Source organism: Nyctereutes procyonoides, unplaced genomic scaffold, assembly GCF_905146905.1.
Source record: "Nyctereutes procyonoides isolate TBG_1078 unplaced genomic scaffold, NYPRO_anot_genome, whole genome shotgun sequence".
In the NCBI taxonomy this organism is placed as follows: Eukaryota; Metazoa; Chordata; class Mammalia; order Carnivora; family Canidae; genus Nyctereutes; species Nyctereutes procyonoides.
The window spans coordinates 1,180,985-1,201,017 of record NW_026575117.1 but is presented as its reverse complement, the minus strand read 5'-3'; the positions used below and the strand labels follow the sequence as shown (position 1 = coordinate 1,201,017).

Genomic DNA, 20,033 nt, shown 5'->3' with positions numbered 1-20,033 from the left:
CTCTGGTGTCCTTTTCTAAATTATATCAGGATACCCTTTCATTAGTTGTGCCTTTGGGATCTTTGGGAAAGTATACAGGAGACAGAGAATGTCGTGCCCCATAGCATGTAGAGGATGTTGTCCAGGTCCTAATATGCAGCTGGATGGACACTAAAGGAGCAAGGCCATGGGCATTTTCCACCCAGATCCAAATGGACTTTTTATGCGAGGCTTTCACAAGGAACAGAAGAATATTCTTTCTTTTTTTTAAATTTTTATTTATTTATGATAGTCACAGAGAGAGAGAGAGAGAGGCAGAGACACAGGCAGAGGGAGAAGCAGGCTCCATGCACCGGGAACCCGACGGATTCAATCCCGCATCTCCAGGATCGCGCCCTGGGCCAAAGGCAGGCGCTAAACTGCTGTGCCACCCAGGGATCCCAAGAATATTCTTTCTTGTGGCATTTCACAGTCCCCTCCCAGTGTCTTTCTGCCCTCACAGCCATGACAACTATACACATAATAGTAATAATAGCTACCACGTAATAAGCACATTGCATGTCATGAACTATTCTAAGTGCATGTGTTAATTCACTTGCATCTCACATCAGCTCTTCGTAGCAGGCATCATTATTAGCCCATTTCCACAAAAGTTCCCATGTGAGCCCATCTCACAGCTACAAATCGATAGAAAGGGAATTTGAACCCACATGGCCCAGAGAAGTGCTCCGGAAAAGTGCTGCCCAATGGAAATGTTAGCCACATATAATTTTAAATCTTCCAGGAGTTACATTAAAAAGTGAAAAGAGACATTCATGTATACCTGGAGGGTGTTATGCTAAGTGAAATAAGTCAGACGGAGAAAGACAAATATACCATATGATTTCATTTAAATGTGGAACCTAAAAAAACAAAACAAAACAAAAACAAAAAACAACAACAAAAAAAACCAAAAGCAGAAACAAACCGTTCAATACAGAAGGCAAATGGGTGGTTGCCAGAGGGGAGGGGAGTGGGTAGAGGGCCAAAAAGTTTGAGGGGGAATGGAGGGTACAGGCTTCTTGTTACAGGGTGAAGAAGCCCCTGGGGATGAAAGGCACAGCACAGGGAGCACAGTCAATGGTACCATAATAAATAGCCATATCTGGTGACGGATGGTAGCTACACTCGCGGTGAGCACAGCGTAAGGTACAGAGATGTGCGATCCCTCTGTTGTACATCTGACCCCGTAGCATCGTGCGTCAGCTATACTTCAATAATAAGCAAATAAATGTAAAAAGAAATGAATGAAGTCAATTTTAATGTGTTGGATTAAGCCCAATATATCAAAAATTTAATACTTCACATGTAACCACATGAAAATTATTAATATGATAGTTCACAGTTTGGTACCAAGCCTTCTAAGCGTGATGTGTGTTTTACTCTTAGAGCACATCTCAACTTGGTTCTAAAATTTAATCAGAAATACTCAATCTGTATTTAGATTTCAGTAGATGTATAGTTGAAAAGGTAGATTTACATATTCAAGTTATTTCAGTCATATCCAAAGTTTTCCAGTAACCAAATTGAGTTTGAGGGTTTTTTTTTTTTCAATAAGTGTATTTTTTATTGGTGTTCAATTTGGAGTATGAATTTTTAAATTAAAATTAGATACCTGTGTAGCTCAGTCAGTGAAGCATCTGCCTTTGGCTCAGGTCCTGGGATCTCAGGGTCCTGGGATTGAATCCCACGTCAGGGTCCCTGCTCCGCGGGGAGCCTGCTTCTCCCTCTCCCTCTGCTGCTCCCCCTGCTTGTTTTATTTCCCTAATGAATACATTTTAAAGAATCTAAAAATTAAATACAGTGTAAAATTTGCTTCCTCTATTGTACATTTTGAGCGCCTCAGGGTCCCCTGTAGCTGGGGGCTGCGGTGCAGGGTGCTCTGCTGCTCATGCCCGTGCCCGCGACACCAGACTGTTCCACTTTCTGGGAGCGGGCCCCCTGCCATTGTGGCTCAGCCCCATCCGCCCCATTCCTGAGTGGTTCTTAGTATCTTCTCTTCCTGAGCTGTTCAGATCTTCAGACATTCAGCCCATAATTCCCATCTTCATCTCTAGCATTAGCATCAAATGCCCTGAATTACACAGATCCCACATCCTGCTTGGAGAAAGGTGAGCGGCTTCATAAAACTAAAATGCAAAAAACTATGTTGGTTTTCCCTGTTGGATCTGCTTAACATACAAGAGAATTCAGGACACAGTGGGACAATCTCTTACCCAGCCTGGGGTGGAAATAATACCCAGATTGGATTCCTCGTCAAAGCCTTTGCTTAGTGACACTCCAAAATCGCTCCTTTGATGGTGACCGAAAGCCCTGCACAACTTTTTTGAGCCGGTGTAGGCGACTTTAGGAGACAGAGAGGACTGGTACTGAGGAGAGGAAGCGCCACCTACAATTCGCTCTCATGTCACCCATCTGGCGCTCGGGGAGGAAGTCCTCGCCCCTCTGCAGCCCACGGGGCTGAAAACAAGAGGAGAGGATAGATCTGGCCAGCTCTTGAAGGGCCGCTAGTGTGACTGAGGAAACACACTTACTTTTATTTGATTTCACTCAATTTTATTTTTTAAAAATTTATTTATTTATGATATTCACAGAGAGAGAGAGAGAGAGAGAGAGAGGCAGAGGGAGAAGCAGGCTCCATGCACCGGGAGCCCGATATGGGATTCGATCCTGGGTCTCCAGGATCGCGCCCTGAGCCAAAGGCAGGCGCCAAACCGCTGCGCCACCCAGGGATCCCGATTTCACTCAATTTTAAAATCGAGTACACCTACGGCTGGAGCAACGGTGCTGGAGAGCGTGCAGAGCTCCACGGCTCAGGCTCCGCGGCCCCTCCTCGTGCCAGCCCCAGCCCCGGTGCCGGGATCGCTGTAGATGGTGTGTCTCCTGCAGACTGATCCCTCCCGTGGTGAGATGGAGGCTGAAGGCGAGGAACTCCTGTTTCACAGGACCTGGCCGTCCGTGCTGAGGAGCTCAAGACCCTGAAGTCACTACCCTGTGCACAAAAGGTCTTCAGCCGCGAGCGAGCAACAGCTGCAGGGCTTGAGGTAGTGAGTTCCTGGTAGAAAATGCTCCTTCGGCCCCTGCTCTGAGCTCCACTTTCTTTAAAATGCACATCCATGAATTGTCCGAGGGTCTACAAGGTAAGAAAGACGAAGGCGATCCCTCTTGGGCGTGGGATACTACCTCAGAGGGAGCAGGAGGTCTTCCGTTTGTCTTTTGTGTCTGGGCGGCTCAGGTGTCCGCAGTTCCTGGGATGGAAGATGGATTTGCCAATTTAGGGATGGGAGCTCATGGGGTCTGAGCCCCATGACAAGCACTAAGCTACGTGATTTGTATGCATCAGTTTACACGATCCCCGAGTTCCACCATCATCTCTATTTTACAGGTAAGGAAACTAAAACATGGGATTAGTGACTTGCTCCAGGTCACTCGGCGGACTCAGGGGTGAGGGGACTGGGTCTGAGCAGCATCAAGCTTCTGCTCTCACCGTGTTGCCTCGACAATCACTAGTTCATTCCCGCCCTAGCAGGTCGGCCGCGGCTGTGACACCTTGTGCGCGCGTGTGGGTGGGCGTCCTGAAGATGGTGGTTTGCTGCTCAGCCCGGCAGGTGAGGGGAGGACGGAACCAGACGCAGGGGGATGGAACTACCATCTGCTGGGAAAGACTTTGCATTGGAGTTGGAGCCTCTGGTTTCTTCCTGATGAAGTTTTGGGGAAATATTACCAATTTATTTGGTAATTAAAATATATGAAACGGACGCCTGGGGGCTCAGTCAGTTAAGCACCTGCCTTCAGCTCAGGTCAAGATCTCAGGGTCCTGGGATCAGGTCCCGCATCTGGCTCCCTGCTCAGCGGGCAGTCCACTTCTCCCTCTCCCTCTGCCTCCCCCTGCTTATGCTCTCTCTCTCACTCACTTATGCTCTCTCTATCTCAAATAAATACATTAAAAAAATCTTAAAAAAAAACACAGAATAAAATTACATGAAACGTGCAGGTGGAAGGGCTTTATAAACATGAAGCTGGATGCGAATTAAAGGATCTAAAATACTGACACATTGGCCATTAAGCGATGCCAGAGCTCAGAGATTGCAGGCCTCAGAGCTCAGGCCTCAGTGGTTCCCCTGAGATCCGGCGGGGACTCTGACTCGGTATCCTGCAGTTCAAGGATTCATCCCCCTCGAGCACAAAAGAGAAGCCCGAGGGCTTTCTTGCAATTTCAGATTTTCTGTGTCTTAGAGTTGCCCTGATGTCAGAGCAACCAAATGCCTGGGAAGTAACCCAGATCACAAGCACAAAGGAGATTAAAGGCTGGAGGGACATCTTTGTTCATGTCACTAAAGGCCAGTGCAGCCCCTCATAGCCCTGCCCACAGTTGGAGGTCACCTGCAGCCTGTGTGTGCGTCCCGTGTGAGCATGGTTGCCGATACCTCGGAGGCTCCAAGCCTTCCTCATGGCTGGCTCCAGCCCTGACGCGAGTGGGGAGCACTCCACGTGTCTCCCTGGGAGTGCTGATCGCTGTGCTGGTTGTGGTCATGCTTCATGGAAGAGCTAGAAGGCCATGGGCATCATGCAAAGTGCGGAGAAGCAGCCCCACAGAACAAGAATTTGAAAATGTCTCTTAAAGCTGGAGAAGGAACCTATGGGTCAGTAGCATCAAAATCTGTTTTAAAAATTCACAGTGAGGGATCCCTGGGTGGCGCAGCGGTTTGGCGCCTGCCTTTGGCCCAGGGCGCGATCCTGGAGACCCAGGATCGAGTCCCACATCGGGCTCCCGGTGCATGGAGCCTGCTTCTCCCTCTGCCTGTGTCTCTGCCTCTCTCTCTCTCTGTGTGACTATCATAAATAAAAAAAAATTAAAAAAAAATTCACAGTGAAAATGTGCAATTTATTGATTAAACCCTGGATGGGTCTTCCCTGGGGCTATATATGGCACAACTGACAACTATTAAGCTCATACCACGAGCCAGCCTTGGGGCCAGGTGATGTTGGCACATCATCCTGTCCCCCTTCACAACGTTCCGGCAAGGTGGACATTGGATCTTTCTGTTCCAGATGAGACTCAGAGAGGCTAAGCGATAAGCCCAAAGTCAAGAGCTCGTGCCTGGAAGGATGTGAAGATGTGTCCAAGTCGTGCAGTCCCTGCTCTTGCCACTGCACCATCCCTGAGTCCCAGGTGAGAAGTCTTGGGTACCCGGTTAGAGGGAGGTGTCCCCAGCGTGTGGTGCCACGGAGGGTGGACAGCGGCAGAGTGGCACACTGGGCTCAAAAGATAGGGGACCAGGAGCCAGCACCCACTCTTTGGGTAGTAGTGCCTTCTTGGAGCCAAGACCTACTCCAGCAAGATAAGTTACAACCTTGTTTATGGCCGCAGGAGAGATTTTATAAAAATGCACAGACGTGACGTGATGGCTCAAAGTTCGTTGAGATTTAACACGTGGTGCCGTGGTCCACGCGCCCCTCCCGTCTGCAGGTTCTCCGCTGCTTGGCCCCTCCCATCGCCGGGTTAGCCTTGACTTGAACAAGAGCTTCTGGGATCATCAGTATAAAGGATAACTCCAGGCGGTGAGATTTTCTTTTCAGTGTTCTCACCTCCCTCTTAGGGGATGCTTGCTAGTACAGCATGTACCATGTTGCCAGGGAAGTCAGCTGCTGCGGAGTCCCGGGCCCCCGTGGTGGTCTCAGGAGTGAGTCTCTCCACTTCAAGGCAGGTGTGGCTACCTAGAGAGCTCAAGTTACAGACACTTTGGATATCAGAGGACAAGGCGCCTGCCTGCCCAGGTAGGCCGTAGAGGAGGAGGACAAAGGAGGTGAGGCCACGGTGGAGCATCGTAGAGCACTCGGCCGGGAAGACGGAGGGAGCGCCCGTGTGAACGGAGGACTGCGGTGGGGTGGCACCGCCGGGCATGAGCCCCTTGTCCTGCCTCTCTGCCCTGGGCCCAGACGGATCCCAAGGCTCAGCTGCATCCCCAGCAAGCGAGTCAGAACAGAGCCCGGGTAAGCACGGCCAGCTGATGGGCGCCCACGCTCCCAGCGCAAGCTACTCTCCATCCCAGATCTCATGGGCCCCCCCTGGGGAGATGAGGGAGGCCCTTCGGATGCGGAGGAAAAAGACCGAGGCAGCCCAGAGTGGTCTGCACTTCGAGTTACATTGACTACGTGAGTTATGTTAGATCATAAAACACGTGCAACCAAACACCACTCTTCCCAGAACTACGTTAACTGGTAGCCGGTGAAGAAAAGGGTCTGAAGGGCTTGTCATGGGAGGGTCAGGGGTGCTTGCCTCTCTGGATGGTGGGTTCTGAGTGTTGGCTTTTTTTCTGTTTTTGTTTGGCCACATTTTCTGATCTTCAGTTATGATTCCAACTGCTTTCGTAACAACAAGAAAAAGAAAACCGCATGAGCTTAATGAAAGAAATAATAAAATATTTTTTTTAAGATTTATTCAGGGTGTTTTACTTTTTTTTTTTTTTTCTAGCATACACAGCCTAGAACAAGAACAACTAACTGGCTGAAAATAAGTTGAACGTGTGAGATAAAAAGGTAGGACGAAATCCTTAGTTTTGGAAAACAATTATCTTAAAAAATGAAAACCTTTATAAATAGTTGTAGAAGGGTTTTACGGCATGCCAAGCTATTAATACTTGGCACAATGATTCAAAAATCATGGAGAACATCTGCTTTTTCAAAAACTGTTAAATACAGTGTGATACACACAGCACCTACCTGTTTAAGATGGAAATGGTATCGTGGCACAACAAATAGCTACATGCCTGCCACCCAATTTATAAAATGTAGTATTATCAGTATTTCTAAAACTCCCTGGTTGCCCTTCAGTCCCACCCGCTTCCTGCTCCCTTGCAATGGCTATCCTGAATTTTGTGGGTCTTTATCCCTCTGCTGTTCCTTCAAGTTTTGTATCAAAAAAATAATATATCATTTAATTTGTACATTTTTATACATTAAATAAATGGAATCGTATTATGCATATTCTTCTGCAATTCATTAAGATTTATTCATGTTATTATTGTGACCGTTGTCACCATTCACAGTTGTGTAATGTCCCGCTACACAAATCTATGAATATACCACAATTTATTTGCCCATTGGACAGTGGTTACTTACTTTTTTTGTTCGTTTGTTTGTTTTTGTTTTTATGGTTACTTACTTTTTTTTTTAAGATTTTTTATTTTATTTATTCATGAGACACACACACACACACAGAAAGAGAGGCAGAGACATGGGCAGAGGGAGGAGCAGGCTCCATGCAGGGAGCCCGATGTGGATCAGGTCCTGGGCTGAAGGCGGTGCTAAACTGCTGATCCAGCTGGGCTGCCCTATAAGTAGAATCAGGAAAAAAAAAAAAAAAAAAAGACAAAAAAAGACCCAAACTCATAGTGATAGAGGTCAGAGATGTGGTTCCAGAGGTGGGGAGTCAGGCCTGGGGGTCTGGGGGAAGGTGGCCAAAAGGTTCAAACTCCCAGGACTAAAAACCATTCTGAGAATGGGACGCGCAGCTTGGTGACAACAGGTAACAATGCCTCGTGTGTATGTGAACGTTGCTGAGACGGTAGATCTCGAAAGTTCTCATCACAAGGGGAAAAAAAATTGAACTGTGTGTGTCGACGGCCGTTGCGTAGATTTTCTGTGGTGCTCCTTCCACTGCCTGCACGATTATCGAACCATGATGGCCTGCGCACCAAGCCCATGAATATCAGGTCAATCATAGCGGAATGAAATTGGGGGAAAAAACAACCCTTAATTATCTATTAAAGATAATGCCACGCTATGCTCCCAGCACGTCTGCCTCCTCACACTTCCCCCGCAGGAATAAGGTTTTTCTTTTTCTTTTCTTTTTTTCTTTTCTTTCTTTTCTTTTCTTTCTTTTCTTTTCTTCTTTTCCTTTCTTTATTTTATTTTTTTCTTTTCGTTTTCTTTTCATTCATTTATTTATTTATTTATTTATTTATGGTTTTCCGCACCAGTCCCCGGCCTTGTCAGACCTGCACTTGCTTCTCCCCGGGCCTCATGGTGGCTCCGCGTCCGGTCCCTCGATGGCCCGCGTTCGCGGGGCGGCCCGGGGCAGCTGCTCGTCTGTTGGCTGCGCCCTTTGGCCCCTACCTGCAGGTTCACCCCTCGGCGGGTGCTGCACATGGATCCTTTGTCACTTAGGCTCTGCACACGCTTGCTCCCCATTTCTGGTTGGTTCTTCACGCTTCCTCTGATAGGTTTTAACGAACAGGTGGTCTCAATTTTCATGTAATAGGATTTATCAACTTCTTTCCTCCCCCTGGTTTTCATCCTGGATGCTTCACTGCCGTGAAGCTGCTGTTTTATGATTTCACCTAAAAGGGTGAGGATTTTGTCTCTCTCACTTCAGTTTCCAGTCCACTGGGAACTGGTTTACGTGCATTGTTTCCTTTCTACTTCCCACGGAGAGATGCAAGGCCCTATTCACATGGCCCTTCCTGGTCAAATAGGCGCGGACACATTTCATGTGTTCTATGTTCCAGGACTTAACTGGGTGAAAATTAATTCTGCCAATATTTGGTGCATATCTGTCGTGGCCCGTGTAGGTTACCTGAGAACTCTCTTGTGCTGACCAGTATCCGCAAGCCTCCCCTTCCATCCTGGTGTTTTCAGCACATCTGCCTGGTGTTCTCTGCGGCTCCGCATCCACGGCTTGCTCGGAACCCAATCCTGCAGCATGTCTCTCCGCATATTGTTCTTCTGGGCTCAGTTCTAGCCAGAGGTCAAAACTCCAGAGGTGCACATCTCGAAGCACCTGCAAATTCACCGATCAGTGTCACGAATGTGTTCCGTTCTTGGTGATCCATTGCAAAGATTAAGTCCAGTCCGCCCACCCAGCCCCCCGAATCTGATGCGCCTGCCCGCATCCCTCCACCGACCCTCAGGACATTCAGATGCCTTAGAACACTCTGCAGCCAGGAAGGAGAACCGAAGTAACGTGCTCTACCTTGTGGAATCACATACGCCGCCACGGATACTTGTTTCCACCTCTAGATGGCACGGAGGGGCGTGTGTGGGCGCGTGAGCATCTTTGTAATATTTTATTTATGCAGAAACAAACCGGTGTTTGGTTAAGATTTTAGGCCCCGGAGGAAACACTAGCTGGGATCAAATTCTGACTCTTCTACTGTGTCTCCGTGACCTTGGCGGGGGGGGGGGGGGTAACCTCTCCTCTTCACACCTTTGTTTCTCTAGCCAAACCTGGACAGCAGAGTTGTTCCCGTTCGCAGGGCTGTGGTTAGGCCCGGTTGACCCCAGAGCAGCATGAGGATGGACCCCCGGCCTGCGGAGGTGGGGCCTGCAGAGAACGGGATCCAGTCTACTCTGTGCAACGGAGCCTGTCGGGTGGGGTTCCGTCTCTGCCTCGGGAGGTGAGAACTGTGGCGCGCCGTCTCAAACTCTCGGTGCATAGATACGCAGGGACTGTGGATCATCTCGTGGGTAGAAGGTGGTCACTCACTGTCCTCAGATAATGCGACACCGTGAACCAGTCCCTGGGGCGCATTCGTCTTCGACACCATTCTGGTAGCCGGGATCGCACTTTGGCAGGTAACGTTTTCATATTTTACTGTTAAAATTGCATGAAGAGGGCAGCCCGGGTGGCTCAGCGGTTTAGCGCTGCCTTCAGCTCAGGTCATGACCCGGGGGGGGGGGGGTCCTAGGATCGAGTCCCACGTCGGACTCCCTGCATGGAGCCTGCTTCTCCCTCTGCCTGTGTCTCTGCCTCTCCCTCTCTCTGTGTGTCTCTCATGAATCAATCAATCAATCAATCAATCTTAAAATTGCATGAAGATGAGTAGCCATTTATTTAAGTCCGAGGTCACATGTGCATTTCCTGAGCCACCGGCGCGTGGCTTGCCACCTTATGACCACTTGCTCTCCCTTTTTTTTTTTTTAATTTTTATTTATTTATGATAGTCACAGAGAGAGAGAGAGGCAGAGACACAGGCAGAGGGAGAAGCAGGCTCCATGCACCGGGAGCCCGACGTGGGATTCGATCCTGGGTCTCCAGGATGGCGCCCGCCCTGGGCCAAAGGCAGGCGCCAAACCGCTGCGCCACCCAGGGATCCCTTGCTCTCCCTCTTTGAAGAATCTTTCATTCACTCTAAGATCCAGCCTAATCTAAGGCTTTAGTGTGGAAGGAAGCGCTCTCTTTGAGGGATGGGATGCTCTTTGGACAGAAAACCCTCTTTGCTCGCTCTGCCCGTTACCGTTACCTTGTGACCCTGAACCACCCAGGCGCCCCCTTGGGGGTTATTCCTGCCCTCCTGGCGCAGAGGAGGGCCTCACGGGCCAAGTTCCGGGCCAAGTTCCCTAAAGCGTAGGGTTCAGACTGAGATTTCCCACCCAGCTGATTGTCTTCCTCACTTTCACAGCCTGTGTTCCCCCTTGAAGAGGAAACGAGGGGCAAGGATGTCAGGGGGCAGCTCCTCTCTCCTCCCTCCCCCATCCACCCCCTCCTCCCTCCCCCATCCACCCCCTCCTCCCTCCCCCCTCCCTCATCCTCTCCCTCCTCCCTCCTCCTTTCTCCCTCCTCCCTCCCCCGTCCGCCCCCTCCTCCCTCCTCCCGCCCCTCGCAGGTGGAGCTGTAGTTCTGCGCGCTGCCGCCGGGGGGCAGTGGTGCGTCACCTTTCAGGGCGGGCGCTCTGGCTTGGGGCTGCAGATCCCAGCGGGTTCCCTCCGCCCATCACCCAACACCCCTGCCCCCCCTCCAGCTCCTCCTCTGTGAGACCGGGAGGGTCACGTGGCTCACTCTGCACGCTTGTTGGCGAGCCTTTTTTTTTTTTTAAGATGTTATTTATTCATGAGACAGAGAGAGAGAGAGAGAGAGAGAGAGGCAGAGACGCTGGCAGAGGGAGGAGCAGGCTCCGTGCGGGGAGCCCGACGCGGGACTCGATCCCAGGACCCCCGGGTCACGGCCTGACGCCCAACCGCTGAGCCACCCGGTCCCGCCCGCCAGCAATCTTCAGTGTCCCAGGGCCTGCGCCGGGAGGGGAGGGGCCGGAGCTGCGGAGCAGACCCTGTGCATCTCCCCCGCTGCCCCTCAGCAGGGACAGGGACGTGGTGTTTCCTAGACCAAAAGCCGGAGGTGGCTGGAGAGTCGTGGGGGGCGGACGGTGCACGGACTCCCGTCTGGGGGTGCAGGGGGTGTGCACGCCGCGGGGCGGAAGAGCACGGTTCCCCTCCTGGGGGGGCGCCCAGGCAGGTGCTGCAGGGCGGGCCCTGGGGAGTGGAGCCCACGGTCAGCAGGAGCCCAGGCCTCCCCAGGGCACAGGGTCCCGGCCGCCTCCCTGCAGGTGTCCTGCGCCGCCCCCCCCCCCGCCCCTCCCGCCCCCCGCCCCTCCCCGCCCCTCCCCGCCCCGCGCCCTCCCTGCAGGTGTCCCGGGCAACAAGGGAAGCGCCCGACAATGCAGAAGCCCTGGGGCTGGAAGGGGCCGCTGGCGCTGCAGAAACCTCCCCGCCTGTGCCACTCGTCACCACCCACCACCGGGCTCCAGAAGGAAGGCGAAGCCGGGGGTTGCCTTTCCGGACACACGTGGTGTGACGGATTAGCCTCATTAAAAATCCATTAACACATGATGAAAATAAGTGTTCGGATTCCAATACCCCAGTCACCATTCTGGGCCCCCTGGTTCTGGGGTCAGGTGCCCGCCCCCCCCCCCAGCTCAGCGCTAGTTTGGTTCCTTCAGGGGGGCTGGGGGGGCGGGGGGTTATAGGGTGACCTAGTGTCAGGTACGGTGGCCTGTGGATTCCTTATCACAGCCTCGCCCACCGGCCGTCATCCCTACCTTCACCGGGTCTCAGCGGCCGGCCGCACTAGTGGTCCTGCGAAGGATGACGATTGGATGATGGGGACACAGAGGAGGGGGAAGGGAGAGGAGGGGAAGGGGAGGGGCAGGGGAAGGAAGGGGAGGGGGAGGGGAAGAGGGCGAGGAGGATGGAGGAAGAAGGAGAGGGGGATGAAGGGGGGAGGATGGAGGGGGAAGAGGAGGTAGGTGGAGGAGGAAGGGGAGGGGGATGGAAGGGGGAGGAGGAAGGGAGAAGGAAGAAGAAGAGGGAAGGGGAGGAAGGGGGAGGGGCAGGGGAAGGAAGGGGAGGGGGAGGGGAAGAGGGAGAGGAGGATGGAGGAAGAAGGAGAGGGGGATGAAGGGGGGAGGATGGAGGGGGAAGAGGAGGTAGGGGGAGGAGGAAGGGGAGGGGGATGGAAGGGGGAGGAGGAAGGAAGAAGGAAGAAGAAGAGGGAAGGGAGGAAGGGGGAGGGGCAGGGGAAGGAAGGGGAGGGGGAGGGGAGGAAGGGGAAGGGGAGGGGAGGAAGGGGAAGGGGAGGAAGGGGAAGGGGAGGGGAGGAAGGGGAAGGGGAGGAAGGGGGAGGGGAAGAGGAGGAAAGGGGGAGAGGGAGGAGGAAAGGGGGAGAGGGAGGAGGAAGGGGAGGGGCAGGGGAAGGAAAGGGAGCGAGAGGGGAGGAGGATGGAGGGGGAGAAGGGGGAGGAGAGAGGGGGAGGAAGAGAGGAAGGAGGAGGGGGAGAAGGGGGAGGAGAAGAGGGAGGGGAGGGGGCAGTGGGCCAGTGGGCGAGGCCGCGCTGCTGGAGCCGTGCTCCCTGGAGGATGCTCTGCGGGGGCGCAGGGAAGGTGTGGAGGGGCCGGGTCTCCGCGCTGCAGGATACCTGAGGCGGCATTTTCATCCCACACCTGGACGGAGCACCGTGAGCTCGTGAAGGCTCGCCTCAGGGTGGGGGGCCTGGCCATTGTGTCAAGTTGTTCTTTACGCGTGGGACTTGAGGATCGGACGTTTAACAACTGCGCTGTTGCCCTAAGCATATTCCGAGCCCCGGGCTGGTCTCTTTCTTCTGTTTTTTTTTTTTTTTGTTTGTTTGTTTGTTTGTTTTGTTTTGTTAATAAATTAAATTTTTATTGGTGTTCAATTTACCAACATACAGAACAACACCCAGTGCTCATCCCGTCAAGTGCCCCCCTCAGTGCCGTCACCCATTCACCCCCACCCCCCCCCGCCCTCCTCCCCTTCCACCACCCCTAGTTCATTTCCCAGAGTTAGGAGTCTTTCTTCTGTTTTTAAACGCAAGAGAAGCACCACCCGCAGTCCGCGGCCCTACAGGGTTGACATTTGGGTGCATCAGGCAGACGAGCCATTGGGCCTCCTGAATCAGTATGAGGACAGCCAGCGGGGATGCTGGTGGGCGTGGGCGCGGGCGGCGTTGGCTGAGCACCTCCCCCCTTCGGGTACTCCTGGTGCGCTGGGGCATCGCCTTGTAACGCCCTTGTAACGCCCTGTGCCTCGGGGCCCTCGGCCTTCGCAGGTCAGGAGACAGGCCCAAGGTCACACGGCCGGCGGGGCGGGGCGGGGCTTTAGGCCGCCAAGCGCGAGGCCGCTGGAGGGGGGGGGAGGAGACGGGAGAGGGGTAGGGGGAAAGGGGGACGGGAGATGGGGACGGGAGAGGGGGACGAGGAGGGGGAGAGGGGGACGGGAGAGGGGGACGGGGAGGGGGACGGGGGTGACCACGCAGCAGCCGCAGGGGCGCGCTGGCGAGCAGGGGCGCTGGACCCCGGGGGCACGGGTGGGGCGCAGGGCTGGGGGGGCGGGGCGGTGCTCTGGGCGCGGGGGACGCGGGGAGGAGGCGCAACCCGGCCTCCTGAGCCATTATCTGGGACCCTTCCCTGGACGGGTTTGCTGGGTCTGGGCCGTGCCTTCCCGGAGGCCCGCCTGGCTCCCCCTCCCCCTCCCAGGGCTCCCGTCGCCCCGAAGCGCCCTGCCGACTCCTCCCCTTGGGCCCAACTGCAAGCCCGCGAGCTCCCGTGGCGCCCAGGCCCAGCCTCCCCTCACCCTCAGGCCGGCCCTGCCCCCCCGCCCCCCGTCCCAAGCCCTGCGCCATCGGATGCACTTGCACTGTGAGGCCACCCTCATGGGCACCTGCAGACCCGACCCTCGGCCCCCGCACCCCCTTCCAGGCAGTGACCCCATCCCGCACCCACTCTCCGGAGCCACACACCGGCCAGGACTTCTCCGCTCCCCTTCGGACTTGCTCGCGTAGAGGGCAGGCACGCGTGTGTGGGGGGGTGGCCCACGTCTTTTACATGATTCCCGTGTAGCAGGTCACCTCCTCATTCCGAGGTCACACCTGCAGCCTTTCGCGGCCGGGAAGCCACAGTCATGGGGCCCAGGCCTGCCGGTGCCTCCTTTCTGCTGAGGATGGACCTGGAAGTGGCCAGGTGAGAAGCAGGCTCCACGCGGGGCATCTGGCTGCGCACCTGCTCCTAGAGGCCTCTCTGGCTCCCGGGGGGCCTGGGGCGACTGCAGGGTCAACTCCCTGCTCCAGAGGTGGCTTCGGGCAGGTGTCGACATCCCTCTGTGGCAGCAAGGCAGCACACCTGCTCACTGAACCTCGCTCCTGCTGTGGAGCATCCCTGTGCGTGGGGCGGGGAGAGGACAGCCGCTCGCTCCGGGGGTTTCCTTCCCCGAGTTTGGGCTCCAGTCTCCGTAGGTGTGCCCGTGACCAGAGACGTTGATAGTTTCTAATAACACTGCTGTGAGCATGTGCACCAAGTCATCGCATCGTACACCTTTTGAAAAAAATCACATTGTGCAAAAGAAAAAAAAATCAAAGATTTTATTGATTTATTCATGAGAGACCGAGGCAGAGGGAGAAGCAGGCTCCACGCAGGGCGCCCAATGTGGAACTCGATCCCGGGGCCCCAGGATCACGCCCTGGGCCCAAGGTGGTGCTAAACCTCTGGGCCACCCGGGCTGCCCATCCCCCCCTTCCCTTTTAGGTCTCAGATCCGTGTCACCGCCTCCCACAGGGGTAGAACCACCATGTGTCACAAAGCCTCGCTCCTACCTGCCGCCATCCCGCACATGCGTGGTACACTCATAGCTGACTTTGAACATCTGTCCTTTGCGAGGCTCTATGACACGGTTTGACTTCCCTGCATGGAATCGACTTGTTCTAACCGTGTCCTTCAGTTCAGATCGATAGCGTCCCCCCCATTTTATAGTTGAGGACGTAGACATGGGGAGGAGGGGTGTCATTTTGCACATGTCCTACGTAACTACGAATGGCCCAACGAGGGTTTGCACCCACGTGTGTCTGGCTGTTAGCAGCAGGTCAACGCAGCCTGACATCCTTGGGGGGTCCGGAAATCCCAGGGGTGTGAGCAGAGTGGGCGCTGCTCCCTCGCAGCAGGTGCCACGCGGGGAAGCACTGGGTGGCCTTCCTTTGTTTCCAGGGTGCATCGCAGACAGACCCCTTCTAAGGCGCCACCGATTTCCTCCCTCTGCCTTTCTCGGTATGAAAACAATATGTTATTTCTCTCCCAGATTCAAAAAGCCAGTGAGCCCACGGAAGACCTCCCTGCGCCCTCATCTCCCTCCTGCTTGCAGCGCGTTCCCTGGCTCCTTTGCCACCTGTGTGTCGGCCTTGCTGGCATTGTCCCGTGTCTCTGCAGCGCTCCATCACGTCTGCCCGCCTCAGGGGCACCAGGGGAGCCACGTTGCTCGGCCCATCAGAAACATGTGCCCCAGGTGAGAACTCTCCTGTATCCCCTGAAGAACTCTCTTAACACCTCTGTGCCAGTTTTCATCGTCCCCCTACAAGACTCCCTCTTACCGTCCTTGGGGCTGGTCAACCTTCACCCTGCACGCTCTGAACACCCGCACGGTGTTTGCTCACTTTATAGACAGACTGATTATCTTTTCCCTTATCAATAGATGCTTTTACATATGTTCCAAATTTGAGACTTTTATTAGTTACACACATTGCAGACATTGTCTCCGTTTGGGACTTGTATTTTTACTTTGTGTACTGTGTATGTGTGTATGTGTGTTTCTTCCCACAAAGAGGTTCAGAACTTGCATGCAGTTATATGCGACCAAGTTTCTCCCTCTGGCTTGTCCTTTTGGGCCTCGTTCGAGAAGCGCTGCCCCGTCTCACTGAGAGACTGTCCTGTGACTTCCTCGGCAGCGTGCCCTTCCTGTGTAGGTGCTCAATCCACCTACATACATAATTTTTTTGTAAAAATTTTATTTATTTATTCATGAAAGACACAGGGAGGGAGAGAGAGGCAGAGACGCAGACAGAGGGAGAAGCAGGCTCCATGCAGGGAGCCCGATGTGGGATTTGATCCCAGGACCCCCGGGGTCATGACCTGAGCTGAAGGCGGCCCTAAACCGCTGAGCCACTGGGCTGCCCTAGATACATGTTTTGTACAGCGTGAGGTAAGGCTTCCGTGTTATGTGTCCCCACGTAGATTGCCATTTGTCCCTCCACTCCTAAGAGCTGCCCATCCCCTCCAGGCGATGCGTAACGCCACTTCATTATAGACCATTTTCATGAACACGTGATTCTGTTCCCACATTCTCTGGTTAGTGGTCGATTTTTCTCTGCACCACTATCACATCGCTTTAATCATCACATATTCGCAGTAAGTGTTGATATCTAGGAGGATGGTCCTTCCTAACAGATCTCTTAAACTTGTGCACTATTTTTGTCCTTTGTCTTTTTTTTTTTTAAGATTTTTATTTATTTGCTAGAGACAGAGAGCAACAGAGAGCATGAGTAAGGAAGAGAGGGAGAAGCAGGCTCCCACTGAGCAGGGAGCCCCAGGCGGAGCTCGATACCACGACCCTGGGATCATGACCTGAGCTGAAGGCAGACGCTCAACTGCCCACCCAGGGGCCCCTTGTCCTTCCTCTTTATCCTGATCTTGGGCTCACCCTGATGAGCGCTACCGAAAGCCCTTTGAGGCTCTGTGTGGAGTTTATAGGTTAATTCGATAAGTGGCCATTTTCATGTTATTCAATCTTTATTGATTAAAAATATCATCGATATCCTTATTTATTTAGCTCTTCTTATAAATCATTCAACAAAGCTTTAAAATTTTCTCTTTAAAGACCTTACACATCTTTTGTGAGATGCTCTCGAGTACCTCATAGTTTGTTACTGGAAATTCCACTTTTTTATTCAAGGTTTTTTTTTTCTATTGGAGTCTTCCTGACATAAAAAAAAAGCGCAATTTTTGTATGTTTATCTTACCTAGGAATATTGCTGAGTTGTTATTGTTGATATTTTGTATATTATTTTGGATATCTCACATAGATAGCAAAATTATAATGCAGGTATTGGCAACAGGACAGAAAAATCAACGGCATGAAATAAAGAATCCAGAAATGGACACACTTATACACGGATAACTGATTTTTCACAAGAATGTAAGACTGAATGAGTAGAATCTGCTTTTATTTTTTTATTTCTTAAATTAAAAAAATTTTTTAAAGATTTTATTTATTTATCATGAGAGACACAGAGAGAAAGAGAGGCAGAGACACAGGCAGAGGAAGAAGCAGGCTCCCCATGGGGAGCCCGACGTGGGACTCGATCCCGGGACCCCGGGGTCACGCCCTGGGCCGAAGGCAGATGCCCACCCACGGACCCCCCCTGGGCGTCCCTAGAATTTGTTTTTAAAATACCTGTAGAAGGTATGCTATTTCCTGAGAAATGCAGAGGCGTTGTGCAACCTCCGGAGACTCCCTTTCTTGGACGCGGATCCAGGACGTCACAAGTTCTTAACCATTAATGCAACCGTGCAGTGTTTCCTCCACCGCAGGCCTGAGGTCCCATGAAGAGAGGATCTCACTGGGCACCGCAGTCTGTTTCCCGTCCACGCACCCTGGCCCCCAGGCTGCCGTGGTCCCACCTCCCCTACCCACGGATCCTTCCCTTCCGACTCAGGGGTTCCCACCACTGATGACAGTTTCCATTTCCCACCATTTCATATCACTCAGTAAAGCACCTAATCTGAAAAAGTACCCGCAGGTGCTTTTCATTCCTGATTTTGTTCCCTGACAGCATCTGGCTTTACATCAGCATGAGCATCAGAGCCAGCAACGGAGCCTCTGCCCAAGGACCCCTCGCAACGCGAGTCTCCAGGTGCAGCAATCTAGGGTTGTACCTTCGCCTTCAATAGCAAAAATCTCCACGGCTCTTGTATACTACTTGGGTGTGTGCACCGTGAACACCACCGCTTCCCACACATGACTCTACAGTTGGGTGACGGTGACTGTGAGTAGCGACCTAAGCCTAGGAGCTACCCAGGGAGACGCTGCAGCACCCGACTCACCCGCAGAACTCACGGCGTGGTCTTTTCCTGGGCCGGGAGGTTAGACCGTGCGGTTCTTGGGCTTGGCCCCAAGAGGGCACTAACTACACGTGATTGCTCCCAGAACAACGTGGCCAAGGCCTCTCGGATTCTGAGCCAGGAACCCAGTCTGGGCAGATGTAGGCTGACAACCTAGAGAGAGGTCTTTCGGTTTTTCTCTCAAATCTAGAATCCATCCTTCTCCCTGTCTGGGAGAGCCCCCAGTTTCCCCTCCGGCAACCTTTTTCCATTTTGCTATGGTAACAACGGTCCTAGGATCTTATTATCCCAACTAGGTAAGCGTGATCCAGTCTGGGACCACGGAGGACGCAGGACTGGCTGTAGCTGTATGGCGCATTCAGGAAGCCGGCTGCAGTTCTATTCTGTGACCCCACCACGGCTTCCTAGGTCACCCTTAGGCCTCCTCTGGAGGGGAATGTTTACCTGTGCTGCCCTGAACTACTCTGGCAGGAAACCGGGCTTTGTTCTGTTGCCCGTCGCCCTCCATCCTTTGTGGAATGTTCTCTCTGCCCGACCGCTGCCCGTCCACACTCCCCACGACCTCACCCCAGGGAAGGTAGAGAGACCTGGGCAGACCGTGAATGGGCACAGAGCCGACCATTAGTGCTCGGGACCGACTTGCACAGGAAGAGAGACGAAGAAGAGGAGGACCCTGAGGGCCAGAAGCAGGGGGCCGAGAGGAGACGTGATCAGGGCCTGAGAGAGCTCCGCAGGATTAAAGCAGAAGGTTGAAAATGAAACTGGGATGATACGTAGAAATGTGCACCTGCTTGTTAAGGAAAGTGAGATCCTCGGGACCGCCGATGCCTCCTTGGTACCCCTGGGTGTGGGGTACGGTGGCGGCCGTGCTGGGGGTCATGGTGCGGTGACTCCCCCTGTCTCTGGAGCCCGTGTCTCTCCCGTGCCACCAGCGTGGAAGGGACACGTGATCCACACGCCTCCTGACACACCTGCTTCGTGGTACTAACTTACCTGTGGGGCTAGTCCCCCTCCTGCCCAGGGCAGGGATCTCTCATGCTCCCCCGGCACAGAGCCTACCACTTTCTACTCTCTGAGACGGAGTGACAGAGAACCCTGTGCCCCATAAGACAGCTCACTCTACTCTCAGACAGCCTTACTAATTAAAGCATCCCTCTTCCAGTAAATTCACAGATTGTCTTGTTCCTTTTAGCCCAAAACCACTCATTTCTATCAGAAACAACATCCAATAACTCTTCGCCTTCTGCTGCCTGAGAGTATCTCAAATAACTGACCGTGACCATCTTGGTATTTTGAAAATCACGACTGGAATTTGGCTTTTCGTGATGAGATCTAACTTGGCCATCGACCTGGAGCACCGTAGCCAGATTATACAGCTGCATTACGTGGTCTTGGTGAGGAGCCAGCAGGTCATCCGTCCTTCCATCTATGCGTCCTTTCAGTAAATATGCATTGAGCTCCTACGAGGCAACAGGAAGGTTCTGGTGATAAAACAGGGAGTGGAAAACAAATCCAAGTTTTGGAGAGTGTACGCTCTAATGAGTGAGGTCTAATTATTTTTCTAATGAATGAAAATTAATGAATTAATAAGGTGACATATGGCTTATAAATGAAGAAGATGGTCCTTCAAGACCAGGTGTCAAGAGAACCTAACAAAAGCCAGGAGTGAGGGGTCGTGGTATCAGATGAGGCCTCTCATGGCAGGTGACCATTGGGTTCAACTCTGAGAAATGAAAAGGAGTGGACGGTGCTTCCATCGGAGGGAACACCATGTGACAAAGCCTTGTTGCAGAAGTCGTTGGCTTATTTAAGGACTAGAGAGAAAACCAGTGTGAGTG

At 53.0% G+C, this 20,033-nt stretch overlaps 1 long non-coding RNA gene across 10 annotated transcripts in view; it reads left to right on the top strand.

Moving 5' to 3' along the window:
- The window catches only part of LOC129515293 (uncharacterized), a 77,332-nt gene extending 67,658 nt beyond the window's left edge, over positions 1 to 9,674 (top strand). For 3 of the 10 annotated variants that reach the window (XR_008665562.1, XR_008665553.1, XR_008665557.1), the window contains 5 exons: positions 2,964 to 3,403; positions 3,548 to 3,626; positions 5,071 to 5,191; positions 5,489 to 6,558; positions 9,241 to 9,674. This is a non-coding gene — a long non-coding RNA (uncharacterized LOC129515293). Of the gene's footprint in view, positions 1 to 2,907; positions 3,404 to 3,544; positions 3,627 to 5,070; positions 5,192 to 5,488; positions 6,559 to 8,658; positions 8,915 to 9,240 lie in introns of those variants that run through there. The other 7 variants (XR_008665560.1, XR_008665558.1, XR_008665559.1 and 4 more) reach the window with 7 other exon arrangements.
- Positions 9,675 to 20,033: the final 10,359 nt, after the last annotated feature.